At 45.4% G+C, this 18,222-nt stretch overlaps 1 long non-coding RNA gene across 1 annotated transcript in view; it reads left to right on the top strand.

Moving 5' to 3' along the window:
• Window positions 1-18,222, top strand: part of LOC114219635 (uncharacterized) — a 264,586-nt gene that overhangs the window by 138,690 nt on the left and 107,674 nt on the right. The window contains exon 3 of the long non-coding RNA XR_015768932.1: window positions 14,809-14,908. This is a non-coding gene — a long non-coding RNA (uncharacterized LOC114219635). The remainder of the gene's footprint in view (window positions 1-14,808; window positions 14,909-18,222) is intronic.

Below are 18,222 nucleotides of genomic sequence, written 5' to 3'. Positions count from 1 at the left end.
AATATAGCATGTTAATTTACTGGCCTTTTTTTTAACCCTGCACTCAAACAATAAACTTTTCATGTGGTGCCAAAAAATGGTATATGTTTTGAAAAAAGTTTTTTAAAGACAGAGTCAGTGGAGAAAAGGAGATTTCAGGAAAAAAACAAAATACTGTACTTGAAAATGTGTTACTTCAAATGTGAACATTCGATTGCATCTTAAGGATATAAATATTTGATTTTTTAAAGTTTCTATTATTTACCGCATTATATAAATCACTGTCCTGATGTAAGCCTAAAATCATGTAAACTTACAAGTATTACTGTATATCTTAATATTTTATGGATTCATTTTATAGGAGTTTCAAAATCTTGGGAAGAGGCAATCTATGGCACAAAAAAAGAGTGATATAAATCATGTTCAATCTGATTTACTTTTTCCTAAACTGTGTCTTTAAGGTAAAAGATATTCAACAAATTGGATTTTTTCTTTTTTCCTCCACTCTCTGGCTACTTAAGAGAAACTAGAGGATTATCCTTATGGTAAGGAAAAGGGTATAGAAGGCAGTATTTTTTTTTTCTTTTTTTAAGGAGAGGCAGGGCTCAGTGTTCTGCCTATTGTGCCTTTGCTGGTAAATTTAAAACATTAACTCCAAGCTTTAATACTGTGCTTTCCCATGAGTCGCTGGGCCAAAAGCCTCCTATATTGCCAGGCAAGGGTCCAAGATGAGAAATAAGTAAAACACAGATATAAGAAGTCTTTGTTAGTGCAGCTAAACAATTGTACTTAGGAAAGCTCCATTCCTTCCATGGTAATCTATTTCTAGATAAATGTCGTGAAAGCCTTTCAGTGCCAAAGGAAAACCTCTGCATTCAAGACCCCGGGTGAGGACGGGGAAGAACTCAAAGAAAACCATTTTCTGTGCTACAGACAAGTATTTACATTACTGGTCAACATTTGGTCCAGGAAAGAAGTGATTACCTGTTTAGGCTTTTGAAAGGAATTCAATATCCTGTTGACTAAATACAGAGCAGGCTCAGAGAAATGTGACGATTGAATAATGCAATTGATCCCTTCCAAGAAGCAGAAAGAGGGTGTAGGTTTAACCATAGGCACCACCATTGATAATATTTTTTCTGCTTTCTGGAAAATCAACCAGGAAAGAAAATGTGTCAGAAACATTTAGAAAATAGGCTGTCCTACCTTCTGGTTCTGGGTCAAGGTGGCATAGGATCACTTTTCCCTACTCCATTTCTCTAAATACAACTAAATACCCTGAAAACTATTCAAAAGACAATGATAAAGAACTCTGAAAGCTGTAGGAAACAAACAAACAAACAAACAAAAAACTACGGTGGACTGGCAAGAAACCTCAAGACTTGAGACCAACAACTTTCTGAGCTCCCTGGGTTTTCTTTTTCTTTCCCATGTGCCTTGAACTGAGCACAGGAGAGGCTTGCAACCTGGGATAACCAACAGACACAGACAAGAAAACAAAAACAAAAAACTAAACCCAAGAATCTCCTGCTCTCTCTGGCCAAAGTCCAGGAAAGGGGAAATCCAACAGAGGCCCAGTAAGAAGTTCCAGCCCCCACTGCAATCCGGGTCCTTGCGACAATCTAATCCATTGGCCCTGGGGTTGGCAGCGGCAAAGCCCCAAGCAGTTCTGGCCCTGTGGTCCACAGCTGAGATGTCAGCGGCTGGTCTGACCCACCTACGGCAGCTGCAGTGAAGCCCATGTCTCCCTGGCCTTTACCCAGTGGCATAAGGAGACCCAGGCCCAGCAGCTTCTTCCCCACTCCTAAGAGTTGCCCAGCAACAGAGTCTCCTAACATAATAATCACCAAGAAACCGACACAAAGTGATATATTTAAAAAAAAAAAAAACATAATAACAAAATGGAACTCTAAAAAGTATTCAAGCAACCCACAGAAAAGCAAGAACAAAGGAACAGAAGAATGAGAAACAGAAGGAGCAAACAGAAAAAACAAATAATACAACGCCAGACTCAACCCTAATCGATCAATAAATACCTTAAATGTAAATGGTCTCAATACACCAACTAAAAGGTAGAGATTGGCAGAGTGGATTACAAAACATTACCCAACTATATGTTGTTTACAAGAAACTCACTACAAATTTAATGACGTGAGAGCAAAAGAAAGGAAAAAGACCATGCAAGCATTAATCAAAAGCATGAATTAGACCAAGTAGACTTCAGAGCAAAGAAAGTTACCATGGGCAAAGAAGATTATTCCATTAAGAAAATATAGCTATCCTGTGAATCAAAAAAACAGTTTCAAAATATATGAAACAAAAACTAAGATAGCTGAAAGAGAGAAACAAATCTGCAATTGCCATTGGGAGCTTCTCACCCCCACCCCCTCAGGACCTTTAGGAACATTAATGAGAAAATCAGCAAGAATACAGAACTCCACACCACCACCAACTGAAAAGATCAAATGGGCATTTATAGGAGGCTCTGTCAACAACAGCAGAATATTCATCCTTTTAAAGGGCCCATGGAACATTCACCAAGTTAGACCGTATCCTAGATCATAAAACAAACCTTAGCAAACTCAAAGGAATTAAAATCATACAGATTATATCATCTGACCACAATGGAATCAAGCTACAAATCAAAACAGCAAGTCAATAGGAAAATTTCCAAATGCTTGAAAACTAAACAATAAACTTCTAAATAATTCATGGGTCAAAGAAGAGATCTAAAAGGAATCTTTAAAAAAATACTGAATGAAGGGGCACCTGGGTGGCTCAGTTGTTAAGCGTCTGCCTTTGGCTCAGGTCATGATCCCAGGGTCCTGGGATCGAGCCCCGCATGGGGGTCCCTGCTTGGCGGGAAGCCTGCTTCTCCTTCTCCCACTCCCCCTGCTTGTGTTCCCTCTCTCCCTGTCTCTCTGTGTCTGTCAAATAAATAAATAAAATCTTTAAAAATAAATAAAAATAGAAAAATACTGAATGAAAATGAAAATAAGCATATTAAAATTTGTGAGATGCAGCTAAAGCAATGCTGAAAGGGAAATTTATGGCACTAAATGCTTGCATTAGGAGAGGAACTATCTCAAATTGCTAATCTAAGTTCCTACATCAAGAAATTAAAAAAAGAGAGAACAAAATAAATTCAAAGCAAACAGAGGAAGGACATAATAAAGAGCAGAAATCAATGAACTTGAATGCTGGATAACAATAGAAAAAATAATTGACATGGAAAGATAGTTCCTCAAAAAAAATTAATACAATCAGTAACCTCTACCAATACTGCTAAAGGTCAAAAGAAGACATAAATCCCCCAGATCGGAACTGCATGCAATATCACAACAAATTCTGTAACCATTATAATGATAATAAAAAATACTACAAACAACTTTATGCTCATAAATTCAGCAACTTAGAAGAAATGAGCCAATTCCTCAAAAACCACAGACTACTAAAACTTAGCCAAGATAAAATAGATGATCTACTCAGTTCTTTAACTACTAAAGAAATTGAATTTGTAATTAAAATGTTCCACAAAAAGAAATCTTTAGGCCCAGATGGTTGCAGTGGAAAATTTTTACCATTCAAAGAATAATTAACATTATTTCTATACAATCTCTTCCAGAAAATAAGAAAGAATAAATCACTTCCCAGTTCTCTATATGAGGCTGTCATTACTCTGATACCAAAATCAACCAAAGACAGTGCCCTCCCCACCAAAAACCTAAAGACCAATATGTCTGATGAACTTAGATGCAAAAATCATCCACCAAATTTAATCAAATCCAAAGATGTATAAAAATAGTAAGACACTATGACCAAAAAGGATTTATGCCAGCTATGTAAGACTGATTCAATATTTGAAAGTCAGTCAAGTATAATCTACCATACTGACAGGATAAAGACGAAAAATCATATGATCATATCAACTGATACAGAAAAATCATTTAACAAAATTCAATACCCATTAATAATGAGAAAACCTGCCAGTGCACTAGGAATAGCAGGGAACTTCTTCAGCCTCATAAAGAATATCTTCTAAACCCTACATTGAACATTGTATTTAATGGTGAAAGACTGAATGCATCACCTCTAAGATCTGGAACAAAGCAAAGATGTCTGGTCTTACCACTCACTAACCACTGTAACAAGGCAGGAAAAAGAAATAAAAGTCATACAGATTGGAAAAGAATCAATAAAACTATCTCTTGTTACAAGCAACATGATTGTCTACGTAGAAAATCCCAGGGGCACCTGGGTGGCTCAGTCAGTTAAGCGTCTGCCTTCAGCTCGAGTCATGATCTCAGGGTCCTGGGATCAAGCCCCCAGTTGGGCTCCCTTCTTAGCGGGGAGTCTGCTTCTCCCTCTCCCTCTGACCCTCCCTGCTGCTTGTGTTCTCTCTCTCTCTCTTGCTCTCTTTCAAATGAATAAATTTAAAACATTTTAAAATAAGAAAGAAAATCCCAAGGAATCTGTGACAAATAGGTTGCCCTCCTTCGACTGGCTGCATTGATCAGGCGAGTGCTTGCAGTTGTTCTCAGGCCTTTCCACAGTAGACAGCCCCAGAGGGACTGAGAGCACAGCCTGGGCATGGTAGACCAGGGGGACATCCCGACTCCCCTATTCTCAGCTGTGTGCCACTGGACACCTTCCTTGATCTCTCTGAACTTTGGTCGCCTCATCCGTAGTGGGGTTTTTATGACGGCACCCAGCACCTGTAGTTGTTGTATATATGAGGGCAAGTGTGCAGACAACTGATCATTCTGTACCTGCTGCCGGTCCTGCCGGTGTTGCTGCTGCTATAAGGGCTAGTGCACTCTGCTGTGCTGCCCCCAGGCAGGGTCACTGGAGCCAAGGGACCTGAATTCCCTTGTTAGTGGCCCTGTGACTTGTTAACTCACCCAGCCATTCTAAGCCTCCCTGCTTTCATTTATAAAATGGGGACAATAACCCCTCTCTCATAGGTTTCTCGTTAAGACCAGATGGAACAACACGTAAATGTGTTTTGAACACTCAATAATAATAACAATAATAATAATAATAATGGCCAGAATTTGTTGAGCACCCCCTACTGCCAGCACCACAGATTGCTTTTTACCTACAACCTTTTACTTAATCCTTAGAACCATCAATTATTAGTCTATGTAGATTGGGAAACGAAGGCCCCTAGAAGTAATTTGCCCAAAGACATGGCTTGTAAGCAAGAGAATCCAGATTCAAACTCCCAGAAACTGGCTGGGCTCTCATGCTTTCTAGAGAAAGTCAGCTAGTAAGGGCAAGAGTAGCTTGGTGTGGGGGCTCCCTTCCACTAGCAAGCTGGATGTAACCTGGTGTGCGAGGCTAGGGTGCAGTTTGTGACAGGCGGTGGGGGAACCACGAGTCATCCTTGGCAGTGGCAACTGGCTCCAAACTAACAAGCTGTCTGAGAAATAAGGTGCCCTTTGGTAGGACACCAGGTGGGACATTAATGAGAGAGTCATTCCCCCCTCCCCCGCCATTTCCTTGAAAGATCCAACAATTAGGCCGAGGCAAACTACGTGCCCAGGTCTAAAAATAACTCTATCACTTCCAATAAGGACTCAGTCTGAGCTGATGTCATTCTTTCAGGTGCCACAAAGGAATGCTTGACTGTGCGTCATGAGCTTAAAATAGGAGTGGGGTCAGAGGGCCAGCTGGAGCTCACGGATGCCAAGTGGGCAGTTTCTCAGCTGGTGTTTTCTAATATTTCCTGCTTTCAACAGCAGGTTTCTGCCTCCTTTTTTTGAGTTGAGAGGGGGTGAAAATGTGTGTTTAAAACGTTCACTTGCTTTGCTTTCTCTCTTCTCCGTGTGTATTCTTTCCACCCATAATTTGCATTCATCTCCACTGGCTGTTCATGCATCATCCTGAAATTAACTAGTTACAGAAATTAGAATAGGCAACCCCACCTCTTTCTCCCATCATGGGTGGATCCATGATGTTTTCCTTGAATATCCCTACCCAGAGTGCCACGGAGAAGCCACTAGTTGGATAACTCCCATGATCCCATGGTATGGTGGTAGTGGGCTGTCCATATTTTGGGTGCCATACTTTGGAAAGGTATCTCTTTTGTGAAGGAGAGCAGAATAGAGTCTAAGATCCTATCAGTTCTAAGGGTCTGTGATTTATTTCCTTTGTATAGCCTGGCTATATTGAAGTCAATGAATTATATTCAAGATGGAATCATCACTGATTCAATCAATGAATTTTTTTTATTCAGAAGTTATTGAAAGGACTTCTGGTCCAGATACGATAGCAGAAACTCATTTCTCCCTTTTCTCCTCCCAGCTAGATACAATGATGGACTCTGGAAATAATGCACGGGACCACAAAGGAAAACTCTGAAAGGGGAAAGAGAGAGGGGAACACGCTTGAGATCCTAGGACCATAGGAACAACAAAGCAGTAGGGTGTCTTACTACCCCTGCATTCAACAGGAGAAGGTGACTAAGCTTGGCATTTCCTGCTGCCCAACCTGGCACCAGAAGACAGCCAACACAGATTCACCCTTACCTCCTTCGGGTGGGACTGAGATTCTCCTCTCTCACTGAAAGACACCTGACCTGGAGTGCCCAGGTGGTAACGACAAGGGGGCTTACCACATAACAAGCAGCCCTGCCTGGGAAGAAACACACTTTGTCTCCTTGGACCCAAGATTTCTTCCCTTCTGTAGAGGCACCAGGAGAGCCAGCCTGAGGAATTTCCTTCAGCCCCCTCTGGTAGCAGCAGGAAGAAGTGGGAACCCCAAGAGACTGTAATAATATGACAAAGTTGAAATTAAGTTGCTACTGGGCCCACAGCCTGCTAAACTAGGCCAGGCACTGCTTGCTAATCTAAATAGGGTGATAGCCAGCTAAAAAAAAAAAAAAAAAAAAAAGCTTCAAATAGGACCCAGAGTCTCCTAACACGAAAGGCAAGATGTTCAGATATAATTTTAAAATACACATCATAGTAAGAGCCAGGAAAATAATTTAGATGAGAAAAGACAATCAGCTGACACCACCACTGAGATGAACCAGGTGGTAGAAGTATCTGAAAAAGACTTTAAAGCAGCTGTCTTGAAAATGCTTCAGCAAGGAATTGCAAATTCTCTTGAAACAAATGAAAGAACAGAAAAATCTCAGCAAAGAGATAGGGGTTATAAAGAAAGGAACCAAATGGAAATTATAGAACTAAAAATATATAATAACAGAAATTTTAAAAACCTCACCAGATAGGCTCCGTGGTAGAACGGATATGACAAAAGAGAGAATAAAATTGAGGAAAGAACAATAGAAATCACCCAGTCTGAATAGCACAGAGAAAATAGACTGAAAAAATTCTCTACTGGGAATACTGACTTTGATTCACAAATTAGGAGCATTGGCCACACTGCAGAGGGGCCATTTAATCAATGTAAGAGAAGTAATTGTTTTTAAAAGTGACAAATAATTGGAAAATAACAAATTTTAAATGACACCATTTACAATTGCCCCCCAAATGCAGGGAATAGTTGGGGCACAGAGGATTTTTAGGGCAGTGAAAATACTTTGTATGATAGTGCAGTGGTGGATACATGTCACTACACATTTGTATAAACCCACGGAATGTACACCACCAAGAGTGCACCGTAATGTAAACCATGGACTCAGGGTGATAAAATCGGCCAATGTAGGTTCATGAATTATAACAAATGTATCATTCTGGTGTGGGTTGTTGATTACGGGGGAGGATATGCCTGTGTGGGGGAAGGGAGTATATAAGAAATTTCTACCTTCCCCTCAGTTTTGCAATGAACCTAAAACTGTTCTTTAAAAAAGTTTTAAAAAATACAGAGGCACCTGCATGGCTCAGTATGTTGAGCGTCTGACTCTTGATTTCGGCTCAGGTCATGATCTCAGGGTTGTGAGATCGAGCCCTTCACTGGGTCCCGTGCTCAGCAGGGAGTCTACTTGAGCTTCTCTTCCTCTGCCCCACTTCCATTCCCGTGCACACATGTGCTCTCTCTCTCTCTCAAACAAATAAATAAATCTTCAAAAAATAAAAAATAAAAATAAATAAATGTAAAAGGTAAAATGACAAAACTTCTAAAAAATAACATCAGAGAATAATCTCATGATTTTGGACATGAAAAATTTTCTGAAATATAGTACACAAAAAGCACTAAGCCCAAAGGAAAAGATCAATAAATTGGACTTCACTAAAACCAAGAACTTCTGGGATGCCTGGGTGGCTCAGTCAGTTAAGTGTCTGCCTGCGGCTCAGGTCATGATCCCAGAGTCCTGGGATCGAGCCCCGCATCGGGCTCCCTGCTCCTGGGGAAGAAGCACACATGTGCTTCTCCCTCTCCCACTCCCCCTGCTTGTGTTCCCTCTCTCCCTGTCTCTCTCTCTCTGTCAATAAATAAATAAGATCTTTAAAAAAAAAGAAAAAACCAAGAACTTCTGTTCATCAAAAGACACCACTGAGAGTGAAAATACAAGCCACAGGGTGAGAAAAGATATTTGCATATCTTAAACTTGATTTAAAAAACTTGTGTCCAGAATATATTTAAAATTTCCATAAATCGTTAATAATCCAGTAGAAGAAAAATGAGCAAAAGGCTTGCACAGGCACTTCACAAAAGAGGCTATCCAATTTATCAGTAAATATGAGCAGGGGAGTACAAAGTACATTCACAGGATGATACCACTACACACCCACCAGAGTGGCTAGAAATGAACAGACTAAGAATGCTCAGCTCTGGAGAGGATTTGGGGCAACTGCCACAGCCGCCCACTGACTAGTAGGGGTGTAAACTGGGATGATCACTTTGGAAAATTGTTTGGCAGGATTTACTACACCTGAGCGATGTGACTCAGGGATTCTACGCCTTGGTATACATCCAGTTGAAACATACATATGTGCACCAAAGACACGTACAAAACTGCTCAGAACTATTTGGTTAAGTAGCCAAAGACTGAAAATGTGAAATTAATAAAAGGAAACCACAGTAAAATGGAGTTGGGAGGCCAGAAGGGCCCTACCACTCCTGGCCAATTGTAGACCCAACACAGAGAGACACACCTTGCAAGGTGACACTTCTTCAGCTACTACCTCACCACCCCAGAAGGACGAAGAGGGCTTTTCTTCCTCCCTCGGCAACACCCAGCCAGTGAGAGACTGTTGTAACTCAGCCAATGAAAACCACTAATACTTTGAACGCACCGCTTACCCCAATGGGCTTTTTGTTTATAACAGACTTCCCCACATTCCCCCCTTTCCTGGGTAAAAGAGCATTCCTCTCCTTCGATCTCCGGACTTGCCTATGTTTTTGTTGTAAACCTACTTTGCTTGTCCCAAATTGCATTTCTCTACTATTCCTGAATAAGCCCATTTTTCTTTCTGGTAAAATAACTGGCAGTTTTATTTTTAAGGTTAATAGAAACAACCCAAATTTCCATCAACAGAGGAATGGGTAAATCTGTGTGGTGTCCTTAGCAATGAAATTGAACAACCTAACACAACGCAAAGTAACACAGGACTGAAATCTTCATGTTCAGTGAAGAAAGCCAGACAACCGAGAGGTCACACGGAATGATTCTATTTACACGAAGCTCAAGAACAGACAAAGCTGATCGGTGGGGATGGACGTCAAGATGGTAGTTATTTGGGGGATGTGACTGGAAAGAGGCTCAATGGGGCTGTTGGAGTGCTGGTAATGTCCTGTTTCTTTCTTTCTCTCCTTTTTTTTTTCATTATCTATGTCTTTTTTTCTATCTAAGTGTAATTAACATACAGTGTTATGTTAGTTTCAGGTGTACAATATAATGATTCAACAATGTCCTGTTCCTTAATCTGGTCACGATTTTAGAGATTTGGATCCTTTGTGAAAATTTGTCAAGCTCTTATGCATATCATTTGTGCACTTTTGTCTATGTATGTTTTACTTCAGTGGAGTTTCCTTAAAAAAACTATACTTGAGTTTACAAAGATCAAAACAGCCACAAAATCTTCATTGCTTCACCAAGGGTATTTGATATGATGTCCAAAACTTTAGAAACCAAGATGCTGTTTTCTCACTCTGAGCCAATAAATAAACAAACTGATAGAAAAGTCAGTGGGTTCACAAATGGCTTATTTGTAGATAGTCTACACTGAGTGTCCTAATTTCTTCCATCCAGAGACAAGCCAGCCTTCCTTGCAGCAGAATGGCCTGCTCACCTGTCAGCTTCTCTGAGCCCAGACAGTTTGGTTACCCCCGACTCTGGTCCTCCCAGTGTCTCACCAGACGCCACGACCAGGAGCAGGTCAGGCTGGGCCACAGTCAGCCCGCCAAGTCAGGGTAGAGCATACCAGTCACCCATTTGGTTTCATCCCATGCTGATGCCCCCTGACATATATAACTGGGGACAGAAATCTTTGGGAATTTCCTCTCTAAAACCATGTAGAGAACTCTTGTTGAGATACTGAAGATGCTAAGGGGCCTTTGCTGAAATACTTGGCTAAAATCATCCTGGCATTTTTATGAGAAAAGGGGTTTTAATTTGGAAGATACATCTGCTGAATGATAGGGCCATTAAACACAAAAGGGCTGCTTTCTTTCCTTCTGGGATGTTTAGGGCTTTCTAGTCCCCTACTCCCATCAACCAACAGGGTGAGAGGTATTGGTATAACCAGTTGGATGTTTTTTACAAACCATCTTTGTGCAGCCTGTCATCTTCCCTCCCCAGTAGGTAGCTGAAGTTACGTTAGAGCAAGTGGGCCTCCGAGAACACCTCACATAGCCCCTTGGTTTGCCAAGGACTGTGCCAAGTCCAAGGGAGGGAAAGGGATTTGCAAGTTGAGTGATAAGAACATGGGTCTCCTGGGACACCTGTCAGTGACCCCCTAACGGGGCTTTGATAACAAAGCAAGGTCTTGTTGAGCCAAAATTGTTGTCACTTCCTTCTCTTGGTTCCTTTTCTTTGCTTCCTACCATCAAAATCAGGCTCCAAAAGCCTCCCAAGAAGGGGCCAGGAGCTGTCTATGCCTCCTGCTAGGAACAAATAGCCTCCAGGCATCCTCGTCTGGGATGAGCTGGAGGAGAGAGGTCCCTGTGTGGAAGGGCAAGCCCAGAAAAACACAAAACGTTCTTGAAGGGACTTGCAGAGGGATGTAGTGAAGAGTAAAATTCTTGGCCTCTGGAATTGCACATCATGGGTTCAAATCCCACCTCCACCTCTTAACCTCTTCACGCTTCAGTTTCCCTACCTGGGAAGCAGGAATGATGGTAGTATCCATTTTGTCAGGTTGCTGTGAACAACGAATAGAGTGTGTAGTGCTTGGAACATGCCAAGATGCAGAGGCACTGTACCGCCTGTGGGTGGGGAGGGTGTGTGAGCCCCGAAAGGGCAATGTCTTCGGTGAATAAAAAGAGATAGAGACAGCTTTTGGTCATGGAGGTAGAGCCCGTCTATGGCCCAGGCTAACCATGGTACTGCCTGACCTCAGTGAAACCCTCGCCTCTAGTAGGACCAACTGGTTGGGCCAGTGACCACATGATGTGGCACCAGAGACAGCAAAGGGAGTATCTGATCAGTGGAACCCTGGTTGGGACTGGGAGAGACACCAGAAGCAAACCAGTCATCTCCCTGACTGGTGGGCCTCTCTGTGGAATGGGTAAGGGCAGCCTGAGGTACTCTGAGAGCTGGAAAAATCTTCCTCTTGAAAACATTCCCTCCTGGGATCTGTCAGTTGATGGCTGACATGTCCACTCTTAGAGAGCATTCCTTTGGCTTAGTATATGGTTGTCTGTCAAAAGGCAGAGCCCTTACTGGCAAAGGAGAGACTAGCCTCGATTCCTAATTCTGTGAGTTGCGTGCAGGTAGGTTTTAAAGGAGGTAGGGAAGAAAAAGCTTTAAGGATGCCCCGTGTCTGCAGGGAAAGAACAATGACAACACGATTTACAGAGACCACCTGTCTTCTGAGCTGCCCCAATTTCAGATGCGCTGTGCTCAGGAGGTTCTTCACATTTTATACGAAGCCTCCTTCTCCGTGTCTCCTGAGAAGCTCTGAACAACCCTGTGAACAAGGATCACCTCCATTTTATAGATGAGGAAACAGAGGGCCACTCCCAGCCCGTGGTGACAGAGAGCGAGCAGCCGATGCTAGGAGATGGGGGGCTCCTGGGCCCCAGCACCTCCTATCTTACCTCTGCCTCGTGTCGTCAGGGCAGGCCTGGAGGGAATGGAAGGGGCCACAGATGACAAAGTCCCCGTGAGTATGACAAGGGTCTGCCCACCCAAGAGAGCTGGGACAGGGTGCATTGCCTTCAGGCTGGCAATGTTGAATATGGTCAGTTAGCAGCTGAGCCCCGTGTTAACTATGAGGGAGCTCCTGCCTTGGAGCCACATTTTTGCTTCTCTCTCTGCCTGGAGTGCTCAGCCAGATACCATGTTCCTCTGATCCCTTAGGTCTCTGTGGTCACCCTTTGGACAGGCCTCTTTTTTATTTTTTTAAAGATTTATTTATTTCTTTTGGAGAGATAGCACGCAGGGGGGAAGGACAGAGGGAGAGCGGGAGAGAATCTGAAGCAGACTCCCCGCTGAGCACAGAGCCCAACGCGGGCTCAGTCTCACGACCCTGAGATCGTGACCTGAGCCAAAATCAAGAGTCGGACACTTAACTGACTGCACCCCCCTGGCGTGCCTCGGACAGGCCTCTTGCACACAGAGTCTCTCTGCCTTGCACCCTGCCTGATTTTCATCAGTGCTTGGGACGGTTGCTTCTCCGTGGCCTGTCCCCCATCACTAGCATGCCAGTTTGTTCTTTCTCTCGATGTCACAGCATCCTAGCAGCTGAAGCAATGCCTGGCTTGGACAGGTGTTCAGTAGGTAACCGATGAATGAGTGAACAGGTGGATGATAAAGGAACCGAACACTCCCCCCCGTCACACCCAACACCATGCACGTGGCTGCAGGCCAGCCAATTAATCCCAATAAAGCAGAGTGCCCAGTTTCCCTCTAAGGTCGCAGGGGCCCTTTTCTAAAAGAGGCTCCAATAGAAACTGTGCTGTTCGCACAGGATAAAGATGCAGCGAACAAACTCAGACGTGTGGGTGAGAGGCTGTGCTGAGAGGATCATGGTATGCTGTGTTTTAATGAAAGTGACATTTCAGGTTTCTGAGTCGCTTTCGTCTGCTACATTTCTGTGTTTGCTTCTAGAGTTTAGTGTGATTTTTATAACAGGAGAGTAAAGGTAGGAAAAGCGGTTTCTAGAAATCATGATAAAACCAGCGCCCATGGCAATAGCTAATGCCGAGCACCATCCCAAGAACCTGCCCCGCGAGATCTGTTTCATCCCCGCAACAGCGAATGTGTACAGATCGGAACACTAAGGCCTCAATCGGCTGGCATTCCAGCCTCGCGGTCTCCCCTCCTTTCCAGTCATTGGGGTAACTCAGCGTGGGCAGTGGACGACACCCCTGGGTGCCCTTGGGGAAGGTGCCAAGTCACCTCATTTCGCCCTTTTCTAGGATGTGAGGGTCATCCTGCAAAATGAGGGGCATGGGGTCTGTCACCCTAGGAAAGTCGGCCTCATTTTGCAGCCCCGGGGGAGTTAGCCCAGCCTGCCGTGGCCCAGCTCTGGGTTGGCACGGTCCTCAAGTCAGGAGCAGATGAGGCCGGGCCTTCTAGCTGCAGCCTCCCCGCTTCGTCACATTCCCTGCCCCCCGTGATGCCTGCACTGGCTCATTTCCACGGCTGTCAGGTCGGCTGCCCGCCAGGCGGCTTTCAGGAGATGTCCTGCGATCAATTCTGAAGACTCCGTGCCCGACAGGGCACATACTCAGAAACTGCAGTTGCCCTGAAATATTTTTTCTGTTACTGATTCGTTTTTCAGTCTCGCTTCTGCCCCTCCGCGGGCGCCATATTCCAAACTTGCTGGGCCCCAGCCTGACGTGACAAGCTCCCTCCCCGGAGTGAAGATACAATGAGTGGAGACCCATGGCCTGTGCCATGCCACAGTGCGGCTCCCCACGGAGGAGGACTCCATAGTAGGCTGAAGCCATCGGGCCTCCCGGGAGCCTGTTTGGCAGCCTAAGAACTTTCCAGGCTCATTTCAGCAGCGTGTGGACAGAGCCCCACAGGGAAACCCACGCACGAGAGCTGGATCCTGTTCCCGTCTGGCCCTGAGGTTGATTCCATAGATGACTGTGAAAACAGATGGGGAGAGAACAGTCAGCTCGTTCTTACCACAGAAGCGAGAAGACTTACTTTCTCCCCCCTTGAGAACTGTCATCCGGAGATGGGAATTCCCATCCGTCTTCTGCTAATTCTCTTGTTCTGTGGCCTTACGCAAGTCACTTGGCTTCTCTGTAGCTCAGTTTCCTCTCCCGCGGAAGGAGAGTTGGTGGTCTGAACTTGACTCTAGGTCAGTGAGGCTGAAGCCCGCCCTTTACAACCAGCTGGGGGAAGTTTTGTCAGCCAGCCTCTGTGCCAGGCCTATGACACGAGAATGTGTGGGAGGCAGACCCAGGTGATGCCCAGGCCTTGGGGAGGAGGTGGGGGGGATCCCGGAGTGGATGGCTCCCCCCTCGTCTCTCAGCCCTGACTCCCCATGCCCATCCCTGTCCTATGAGCCACAGCTTCTTTTCCTGACTCAAGGATGGATGTGCTTAAGCCCCAAGCCCCCGAGAGGGAGCTTTCTCATCCTGCTTCCGTGGGCATCCTCTGGGGACAGGCCCTGAGGACATCTGAAGGCCTCTGTCAAGAGATGGTGACAACAAAGCTCTGTACTTAAGAGTTTCCAAAAGGGAGAATTCCTGCCAGTCATAAATTACCCCCTCTGACGCTGATGATTTTTCTGTTGTTAGGGATGATTATTTGCATGGAGGCAGGAAGCATGGCCCCGCTGTTCTTTCTCTGCTGGCTGAGAAGCAGGACATCTGCCAAACCCCGAGTCACCTCGCTTCGGTAGGACTGGGAAATATCACCTTTCTTCTTATTTCTTGATCCTTGTTGCTTTTCTTCTTTCGTTTCTTATCGCTTCTTAGGCGTTTTCATCCTCCTTCCTGCTCTTCTCTTCATTCTTCACACAATACTGTTTGTTTAATTTTCAATGTTCTCTTCCAGGCCAAAGCTGGCTTGGTCCAGACCACATGGAAATAAACATGATTAAATCTGTTCTATGCTGAGAGGGATGGAGGAAAAAATGGGTGCCAGATACTGTTGCCATGATGACATTTGGGGGTGGGCAGAGGGCACCAGGAAGCGAGAGGCTGAGCTCACAGGAGACGTGCCGCTCCCTCCCACTGGTGCGTGCGGCACTAGGTGAGACAGAGACGTGATGATGTTCCAGCATCCTCTGGTACAGTGCTTCTCGGAGTGTGGCCCCTGGGCAGGCAGTGTCGGCATTGCCAGGGAACCTGTTACAAATGCAAATTCCTGAGTTCCGTCCCGGACCTACTGAGTCTAAAACTCTGGGGGTAGGATCTGGGAATCTGTTTTAATAAGCTCCTGGTGATTCCAAGTGCAGCGTGAAGTTTGAGACCCATGGCGTTCTGGTGCCTAAACAGCTCACTTACTATCATTACGTGAAAGATTCGCTTGATGATCTGGACAAGGGGGTGGGCAAATGTCTGAGGAAGCCCACAACGAAGACAAGGAGAAGCAGAGGCAGGAAACACGGAAGTATTCCCATAAGAACTTGCACTGGGGCAAAGGAAGCTGAACTGGGGAGTTAGGAAACTGGGAGAATTTATTCAAAGAAGAATCCTTGCTCCCAAGTATAGTTTCTATACCATCTTAGTAAAATAACTCTGCTAGGTTCTATAGCAAATACTAAGAAGAGTAACCACTTGGTTCCTAAATTATTTCTGAGAAATCGAGAACATTGTTTCTTCCCCAAAAGCGCCAGAGAGTAACATAACAAACATACCTAATAACGACAACATTTAACACTGAGTAAATGATAACATTTTACTGTGGTGGCTTCAGATCTTTTTAAAGAAGATACGGCTTAATTCCACCCCCAACCCACTGTTCACTGGGTTTTACACACTGATGTAAATGGAGTCATTGCACTGTTTGCTTTCTTCCCTCCGTGTTGTTCAGCTCGATCTCTGTTGCCACCTGTGGATGTGGCTTATTTTCATTGCCGGGTGGTAGGTGCTCCGTCATATGGACACTTCTCATCCTGATGTGCACTTAAGTGAAGATCCCATTCAGTGTTTCCATGGACTCACGTTGGAGAGGGAATACCAAAAATGGGAAATCACTTTTATATTAAAGGAGAGTTTGGGGACTTTTTTTCTAATTTGTATGCAAAGGTCTCCAGAGACACAGCTGGGGCTAGCTACATTGTCAGTCTTCCAAGAAGAGATTTCTTTGTCCATGAACTCATTCTTTTCTTCTTTCACTCACTCAGCCTACAATTGTTGAGCAGCTACCTTGGGTCAGGGAATGCCCTTGGTGCTGGGAACCAGTGTGAGCCAAATCCCAGAGGTCTGTAAGAGTGCAGAGTCGGGGATGCCTGGATGCCCCACTTTTGTGTAGACGGTGGAGTGGGGGCTGCCCAGATGCTTTTGCCTCATGGGAATGGCAGAGTGGGGGCCACCTGAATATTCTGGCCTAGGCAACTCCAACCTGGAAAAATGAAAGAGTCCATCACCTTCTGTCCACCTGTTTATCATTGACCTAGAACCTGAGCAGCTCCACTAAAACAGACCCTCCCCTGCCCAAGACGTGTCCCAAGTGTTAGCCTGACCAGGTCTGTGGATTTGGGGGACCTGTGCTTCACGTGGTGCTGGCCCCGGCCTGCCAGCTGGTTGGAACTGAACTACTGATTCTGTCTAGTCAGAGCCTCCAGTTCAGTAAACCGGGGTGTTGTCATGTGATGAGTGTTCTGAGGGGTCAACTATTGCCAGACTCTGTGGGGAGCCTAGGGGTACAGGCAGGGGCCTCTCCAATGCTCCCATGACCCCTGTCTCTGCCCAGGGAAGACCCACAGGAGGAGTACCATAATGCAGTGATGGGACTGGGGGGAGGACAGGGGCCATGGTAGAACTGGAGAGGCCCCAACCCAGTCTTGGAGGGGCAGGAGATGCCCCAGACTGGGATGGGAAAGAGAAAGGAGTGGACCAGGCAAGATGGTTCGTTCATTTTATGTGTCAACTTGATTAGGCTAAGGGATGTCCAGATAGCTTGTCAAAACATCCCTGGGTGTGTCTGTCAAGGTATTTCTGGAAGATATTAGCATTTGCATCAGTAGATTGGGAAGAAGTGATGGCCGTCCCCAGTGTGCATGGGCATCATCCCTGCCCCCCACGATGGGTACCCAGATACAATAAAAAGGCAGAGGAGGGGTGAATTCATTCTCTCTCTGCTTGAGCTGACATCTGCCTTCCCCCGCCCTCAAACACCGCTCCTGGTTCTTGGTCTTCCCAATTCAGATCGGGCCTTACACCAAGTTCTCTAATAAATGTCTTCTTATACGTGTCCTTGTAGTTCCGTTTCTCTGGCGAACCGTGACTAGTACACAGTCCAAGGTGCAGGACAGGGAATCCCAGCGTGAGCAAAGCATCAGAGCAAGGGAGATCCTGGCCTCTGCAACGATCTGAAAGTATTTCAGGGGTAAGGGCCAAAGGAATAAGGGCAGAAGCTGTCCCAGAAAAGGCAGGCTTCATCCCAAACTCTGGTCTCAGTTTGGGGCAGAAGTGTCCCTGGAAAGGCAGACCAGCCAAGAAGGGGCACGAACCAATTCTCAGAGCATCCCCCATGCTTGTGGTTGGGTGCGGTAATGGCGTACAGGGGACTCATGCTGGTTTCCCCTTGCAACTTTCAAATCTCTCCCCCCACGGACAGGAGCCAGGGGTTGGTGGTTGGTGGGGGGCACAGCGGTGCATGGAGTACCCCGTCGGCTCCCAGGCAGAGAGAGCCAGTGCTCAGCAAGCCTGTGCACACAAACCTCGACACCCGGGCTTATTTATTAGGACATCTCAGATGCTGGCCCATTTGGTGACCTGACACCAAGCCTGTCTTTCTGTGTAGCTGGCAGGGGACCCTATGGCAGGTGCTGTGGCAGAGACTCGGGCCTGCTTTCAGTCCCATGAGCAGGTTTGACGCCAAGTCTGGAATTAAAGGACGACTCAACTCACTCTCACCCAACAAACCAGTGAGATGGCATGCTGTCTGGAGGCCTTGAATGCCATGGTGTCTGGCCGCTCTTGTATCTGACGGGGCTACTGGAGGCCACAGGTGCAGGCTGTCAACTTTGCACTTCGTTTGAA

The sequence above is a fragment of the Eumetopias jubatus genome, unplaced genomic scaffold (assembly GCF_037043125.1).
Source record: "Eumetopias jubatus isolate StellerSeaLion01/CBP00866 unplaced genomic scaffold, mEumJub1_p1.0 scaffold_9, whole genome shotgun sequence".
Taxonomy (NCBI): Eukaryota; Metazoa; Chordata; class Mammalia; order Carnivora; family Otariidae; genus Eumetopias; species Eumetopias jubatus.
This window is presented reverse-complemented; position numbering and strand designations above follow the sequence as displayed.